Source organism: Rousettus aegyptiacus, unplaced genomic scaffold (genome assembly GCF_014176215.1).
Source record: "Rousettus aegyptiacus isolate mRouAeg1 unplaced genomic scaffold, mRouAeg1.p scaffold_m13_p_4, whole genome shotgun sequence".
Classification (NCBI taxonomy): Eukaryota; Metazoa; Chordata; class Mammalia; order Chiroptera; family Pteropodidae; genus Rousettus; species Rousettus aegyptiacus.
In genome coordinates, this window is record NW_023416307.1 from 56,788,148 (window position 1) to 56,796,321 (window position 8,174).

The following is an 8,174-nucleotide window of genomic DNA, read 5'->3' on the forward strand; positions in this document are numbered from 1 at the left end:
GAGATATAAAAGTATCAAATCATAGGTAGCATTTTGTGCCAGTAACGTTAGTAATTTGCCTCTTTTTATTACCAAGTAATATTCTATTGCATTGATGTACTGCTCTTTGTTCATCTGGTCTCCAGTCAATAAATATTTGAGTTTTTCCAACTTAGAGCTATATGACTAAAATTATATAAGCATTCACATATAGATTTTCCTGTGGACATGTATTTTCATTAAGTTCTAGGCCTTAAGATGTAAACAACATGAACTTCTCAAAACGTTAAAAAATTGAGATAACCAGAGAATTTGGAAACAGGGTTCAAGAAACTGAAGACATCTTCTGTGAATCTTAATCTAGAGCAAGTTACACCTTTGTAAACACAATCTAACAGTGGCTGATTTAACTTAAAAACAGTTTAATAAGTCTATGGCCATACTACCCTGAACATGTCCAATCTCATCTGATCTTGGAAGTGGAAGCTAAGCAAGGTTAGGCCTGATTAGTACTTATTTGGGAGACCACCTAGGAATACCAGGTGCTACAGGCTTTAAAAAACAAAACAAAACAATAGTTTAATAAAACCATGTTACATAGCTATCAGGATTTTGGAAGGGCTCAATAAAGAGATGACAAACAAGCTTCTAAGAATAATAATGCCCCAAACCATCTGAAGAATGGCATAGTATAAAAATGCTGAGAGTGTGTCTGTTACCTCAAAAGCTCTTAAAAAGTTATAGCTTTAATTACACCAATGCCATTTTTATTCCAGGAACTACATGTTACAAATACTGTCAAACCTGAAGTCAGACATCTGGCCACATTTGCAAGCAAAATGAATTCTCCTGTCTTCCCCTTTGACATCACTTCCTCAAGCTGTTCACTCTGTCATAATGAAGGTTAAGCCTGATAGGTGGAGGCCAGATTATTGGCCTGTGTTTTAATTACAAAGGAGGCTAGTGAGGTTGGTTTTCCAGTCCTATTTTGAAGAGGAAAAATTTGTAATATTATGAGTTCCCCAAACACAGTAATATTTTACAAAATAACTTGATCAACCAGAAAATATGGCAAATGTCTTGTGTACTCTCTTTAGTATTTCTTGTTTAAATAAGATATGGGCTCAGGGTAGAATTTCATGCTAATAGTGAAAGGAATAAAAGATGCAGAGGTTAGTAACCACAGATCTGGTCATAACAGATTTAGATTAATGGGCAAAATGGATATAAACCAGAGGAAAACAGGCCACGAGCCCTTTGAAAACAGAGATTGGTTTTGTTTGTTTGATTTTTTGTTTTTTATTATCTTTTTAACCTACGAAAACTAAGTACCTGGAACATAATAGCATTCAATTAAATTTTCCCCAAGATCAATAAACTAGATTGACACATGGAAAGAATGCAACTAAATGCAAATTCTGATTGAGAAAAAAAGTGCAGTGGGAAAGTGCTTATGTTATTAAGAGTTCTTACTCTATAAAATAAATTTTATATGTTTTATTAAAATAAATAGTTTTTTTGGTCAAATGATATTTAAAATGTGTTTTAATTTAAAAACTGTTATTTACACATAACTTTTCCAGATATAAAGTTATTCCTTGCATAAAGCAATATCTACTTTATCTTACTACTATTACTACTTGTGTATTTTTATTCGATTTCACCATGTGAATGTAAGAAAGTTAACAGTCATAAGATACTTTGGAGAGACAGGATGATTTAGTTCTAATCAGGCCTGGCAGAATAATAGGGTGGAGTTAAAGAATAGAAAGAAAAAATTATAAATAATTGAGAAGATAGATAAAATAGTATATATTTTTATTGCTATAATTGTATGTTCTTTGCATACATATACTGTTTGGAATTTTTTGCTGAGTTACTATTATAATCATAAAGGTACCCCACTTAGATATCCTTTCAAGGAGACCTGCTATGCATTGCATAGCTGCTTGATAGCCACCAGCTGCTAGCTCTTCAGGTCCAACATGGATCATGGACACTTCTTTTCTGCTGCTCCTAGGCAAAGACTAAGCATGACTAAGCGGGTAGAATCAGGCTATTCCTGATCCATGTGAGATTCCCCTAACAAGCAAATCTGGCTTGGAGATTCCCTTTCAGCTTGACTGAAACTTTTTTAGAGCTATGTTGTTTCCTAAAGACCTTCCTTCCCAGTACTTCCTTCCCTCTCTTTTTTCCACAGATGTCAGACATATTTCATGGTTTGAACTCTCTCCCAACCTGCTCTTTCTCCCCTTTCCATTTATCCTTTATAGGCATTCTGTTTCTTGGAAAAAAAATCTTGTGCTTGCCTGGTCCCATCTTAGTGTCCTGTCTTCTGCACTCAGAACACCTAAAATGGGACAGTTACATTAACAAAAAAAAAAAAAAAAAAAAAAGAAAGGAAAGAAAGAAAAAAGAATACTTTTTTTTTTAATTAAAAAAATATATAAACAATACCACAGGAAGGTTTGTTGGGTTAATATAAGTCAATTAAGCACACCTTAAAAAGGCCTAGCATGTAGGCCTATCAGGGCCAGAATTGCTGTAACGTTGTCTCATTTGGTTTATCATAAATCTTGGCATTATAAATAGGAGGAACTAATCAACATAAGGAGTTGTCACTACCCTGCAAGTTCATCAATAGAGTCAAACATCCATACACTTCCAGCAATAAAAAGGTAAGTGATTTATTTTATGAAAATTTGTGCCTTGCTTATAATAGGTAGTTTTTATAATATGTTTATGAGAGCTAGGTTTCTTTTTAAAGAAAAGAAGGAAGAATGATAAGGGTGGTCTAAATAAGAGGTTACCATCTGGAAGCTGGACTGTTCCCTGTACTTTCTGCTCAATTTTTCTATAAAACTAAATCTGCTTTAAAAAGTAAAGTTCATTAAGTTTATTTTTTTTAAAGCTAATGATTATAAATGTCCTTAGAAAAAGCTAGCTCAGTTAGAGAGACTAAAGCTATGCTATCCTTGATACTTTATATAAGCTTCTTTACATATTTATTGCCTGATCCTGAATATATTATAGTGTGTATTAAAATGGATCTTCAGTAATTGAAGCAAATTGGTTGAAGCAGAAGGTTTCGGAGGAAGATAGTTCCTTCAAGTCTAGATGAACAGTTTAGGTACAAATTTTGGAAGGCATAAAAGCTAGACCAAAGAGGAAAGAGATTTTGGTTTGTTTGTTTTTTTGTTGTTTGGTTAACAGTGGTAAGTCAAATATTTAAAGCAGGAGAATGATATTTAAATGCCAACAACAAACACACAAAAGAGAATAAAACATTACCAAAATGAAATGCAAAATTGTAAAGCAATTTTAAAATGGTTTTTAGATTTGGTTTGTAAAAAAAAAAAGTTGTAGAAAAAATAATACACCCCCCCCCCCCAAAAAAAGATTGATTTTACAATATGTTTTACTGTATCTGGGTCATTAAATTCATGACTGATGAATGAATCAAGTGACAATGTAATCATCAAAAAACAAAGGAGAATTGCATTGGTTAGTCTTAAATTGTCTAGAAATTACTAGGCAACTAGAAATTAACATCTTTTCTCTACTGAAAACCAAACTTCTTAATTCAAGAGAAATATGTGAGAGCTATGAATCACAAAGATTTTACATTTCAGTTCTGCAATTAGTCTTCCATTTTCAAGAGTTGGGAATCATCATTAAGCCTTTGCTCTGGTGACAATTAAGAAAGCAGAGGTTATTCTGAGACTGTCAAGAGAAGCAGCATGTAGATGACTTTTAGACAGGTATCGGTTTTCTTGGCTCCATCCATCCACACAGACTGATACTGAATCTCTCAATGACAACTCAGAGGACACTGTAGCTCCAGGCACTAGTTTTTGCTTTGTTCCTTTAAAGTTAGCTAAAGATAAAGAGAAATGTACCAAATCCATCAGAACAGGAAATGGAGAAAAGCAGTGCAAAATCTATAGGAAAAGTGCATATGGCAGATCCTCACAAAGATGAATTTGTTATAAGAATCAGACTTATGAGTGAAGCCAATAAAAACTCACAAAGAGAACATACAGTAAGAACACTGATAATGAACTCATTAGGTATGTTTCCTAAGAGTGTCTGAATCGTGAGTCAAATTCTAAGGATGCATGGGTATGCTATTAGATCCAGTTGTGGGGCAATAGGGCATTTGAGGAGTTACCAAAGGAGATTAGAAGACAACTATTAGAAGGACATTGCTGTAGGTAAACCAAAGATTGAGAATGTGCACATGCATTTTGAGGTTAAAAGCAATTCATGCAATCCATTGTATCTGGTATGATATGGTCTCTGTAAAACAATTTTTTTTTATCCCAATACCTAAATCAAGTTTCTTGTCTAAAAGACTGATAATCCTATGCTATTCACAGTATTTGTAGAATAACTCCAGATTTCAAGCATTCACAATAGTTTTTTTTTTTTTTTTAATTGAAGAGAGAGTTAATTGTATGGAGGAGTATGAAACTGGAGGAAAACAGATATATTAACTAGTACCAGGATATGTTTATCATTTTTCTAGACTGTACATTTTTAATGGACAATACTGTAGAATAGAGAAAAAGAATTCTTTGGCTATAGAACAAAAGAACTCAATCTTTTCAGTATTATAATCTCTCTTAAGTCTCTACCTAGTTTAACTTAACTTTCTTTTCTCTTTATTCATTTTCCTAGTCTTCATTTCTATGTTACAATCTGTTTTCTTTCATTCTTTCTTGAACATTATACTTCACCCCACTACCAAGCATTCCTATCTCACTGCCTTGCTTTTTTTTCTTAGGGAAACTTGCCTCCAAACGAGGCATGTTTATTTAAGTTGGAACTATTGATAAAAATGAGCTGGAAAAAAAAAAGAATAATGTAAATGCAGTTCTAGGACCACATATTTTTCCCCCCTTTAATTGGCTTTACTTAATACTCTTCTGTTTTCAGTAGGATCTAAGATGCACCTGCTCTTAAATATGGTAACCATCCCCATAACATTTCCTTTAAGTAAAGCTACTTAAGGCAGTTTGCCAAAACTCACCTTCAAAGGTTTGGCTAAAGAATGCATGTGGCAATAATTCCTTGCCAACTCATACTTTCATGCTCATAATAATGCAAAGTTTATGTGTGTTAGTAATCACAACTACTGTTTATATTATGTTTTCTCTCCATCGAATCAAGCACTTTGAGTGTTTTATATACATTCTCAAATTTTTAGGACTCTGGCAAACAAAATCTAAAGAAGTGCCTCTGATATTCTCATTTCCAAGTTATTAAAAATGTAAATCTAGGTACTGTCATGAAGAGCTTGGGAGACAGTCTTAAAGTTACTAATCAGCTGACCTTAAAACAGGAATATTATCCACATGGGCCTTAAAAGCAGAAAAAACAGGTTGAAGAGTCAGAGAGATGTGGCAGAAGAAAAAAATCTTGAAGAAATATGAGGCAAAGGGGGAAATCGGAGAGATTCAAAGTATGAGAAAGATTCTACTCACTGTTGCTGGCTTTGAAGTTAGAGAAAGGGGGCCATGAGCTAAGGAATGTAGGCAATCTCTAGAAGTTGAAAATACCCCTGGCCAAGATCAAAAGGACATAGGGAGCTTTATGCTACAAAAACATGGAATTGAATTTAGCTAAATGAGCTTGTACAGGGATTCATTCTTAGAACCTCCAGAAAGAACACCTTGATTTTGGCCTTCAGAAGCCTTGAACCAGCCACATTGTGCCTGGATTTATGACCTCTAGACACTTTGAAATAATAAATGCATGTTGTTCTAATTAAGTTTGTAGTAATTTTTTACAGCAAAAAGACACACTGAGTCAGGCAAGCAGAATAGTTTCATTGAATATATATTTTATCCAAGTATTTGGACTAGGTGCTAGAAGGAATAGAAGAACAACAAAAGACAAGTCTTTCTTTTTCTGTGCATTTATTCTAGTGGGTGGCACTATTTGTATGTATAGAGACACACACACACACACACACACACATATATATATATATATATATATATATATATATCATGTCATTAGCTAGTAATGATCTGTTTGGCAAGGGTTGAGAAGGGACAAAGTTATGAAACAATAACTTGAGTGGTTATCCTTCATGGATGCCTAGTGTAGGCTCTCTGCTCATGCTTCCTCTTCTATCTGAAAAACATGTTACTTCTGATGAATTTATTGGGTTATTTCTAAAATGTCTTAACTTTGTAAATGTATGCACATTTTTAAACATTTTTATTTCCTCACTCTTTTTTCAGGTGTGTGTGTGTGTGTGTGCACGTGCGCACACACACACATATACATATATGTGTATTTACACATCTAACTATGTGTATGTATTTATATGTACATCTATAAAATGGCACATAAATGCACAATCATATATATAAGCACATATATACATATATAAGCATATATATCTACAATTATATGCTTTTTGAGGGGATAGTTGTCGGCTTCTGAAATGAGCCTCTAACTTCAAAGTGGTAAGATCTTATCTAAAATTTCTTGATCTAACCCTTCCAATCTGAGTGTAAACTTTCTTCAACTATATTTTGCTCTTAAAATTAGCTCCTACTGACAGGTTCTTGCATTGTAGATCTATTTGCCACTAGCACCTTTGCTAGTTGTGTGAATACTTCAACCACTTTAGTATTACAACGCCCTCAGGAATACAGCTCTTGAAAAAAAGATTAAGATTATTTGAAAACATGCAAAACAGAACATCTTAAAACAAATTCCAAAACCAACCCCTAGCACTTAAAATTTTAAACATTAACATCACTTTATTTGTGTGACTTGGGGTAGTAGATGATAGTATTTATTAAGATGTAAATATATCATATAGCTAAGATAAACTTAACGTACTATAAACAATGATTCACTATCTTTGATTAATTTATAGGATTACTTATGAGACTTAGAACAAGTGAGCACTCAAAAAAATTACACCAGACGCAAAAAAACCCAAAAAAACAAAAACAAGAATCATATGATTTCACTCATACGTGAGATATAAAACAGAAAGCAACCAATGAACAGACAAAACAAACAAACGAAAAACTCATAGACACAGACAATAGTATGGTGGTTACCGGAGGAGAAGGGGTCTGGGGTAGATAGAGGATAAAGAGGGTCAAATATATAGGGATGGAAGAATTCTTGACTTTGGGTGGTGAACACACAATGCAGCATATAGATGATGTGTTATAGAATTGTATACTCAAAACCTTATTAACCAATGTCACACCAATAAATTTAATGAAGTTAAAATTTAAAAGTTAATTCAACTATAATTATATACACTGCACAAATCTGCATTGGAGAGCTCGACTAATTCTCGCATTTATGTGCACAATTTTTACATTTATATGCACCCATGAAACACCAAGCAATAAAGATATAGAACATTTCCATCATCCCAAACAGCTCCCTCATGTCTCTCCCAGTCAATACCCTCTCTCCAAAGTTAACTACTCTTCTGATTTCAATCATGAAAAAGGAGTTTTGCTTCAGAACAGTTATGTTTAAATTTAAATTGAGAAGAGATAGTTAATAAAAATGAGGAGGGCGGGCTAGGGCAGAGGTTTCTGGGTACTCAGATGTGAATCTCAAATGGAGAAAAAAAAATCAAAGACAATTGTTGGCTACTTGCCTGCTCCAGAGTAGTATGAGAAGGCTCAAACAAGAGAGATGAAGATATTTTGCAAAGATCACACAGTATGCTATTGATTGATATAAGAGATCTCCAGCTTGCAACTAGGTTGTATCCCAAAACCTCATTCATCTCTGGGAAACTGGAACCTACTTCCCCATAGAGGGAATGTCATAAATGTCATAAATGATGGTTAGGATTCCAGGTTATCCCAGCCTGTATTAAACATAATGTATCTGAAATATTGCACTTTTGAAATGAAATAGGCTCAAATCCACAGTACACATAATTAAACAAAACAGGAAAGAAAGAATAATTATTCCTATGTATCTTGATGTTGGTACTTTGGAAAATCCAGGTTTAATAAGAGGATTTATGTGACTTTATTTAAGTTTTGAAAGAATTTTAGAAGTGTTTTCAAGTACTTTAGACAATGCTTTATTTTATTTTCTATTCTTGGTCTGAAAATATTACTCTCGTTATCTTGATACAGGTGGATCACTAACCCTAGACCTATATTCATCCTCATTTATAAACAATAATGAGT

General features: G+C 33.5%; 1 pseudogene; it reads left to right on the forward strand.

Annotated features, from left to right (window-relative positions):
- Positions 1-408: 408 nt before the first annotated feature.
- LOC118602018 lies at positions 409-533 on the forward strand (annotated as a pseudogene).
- Positions 534-8,174: the final 7,641 nt, after the last annotated feature.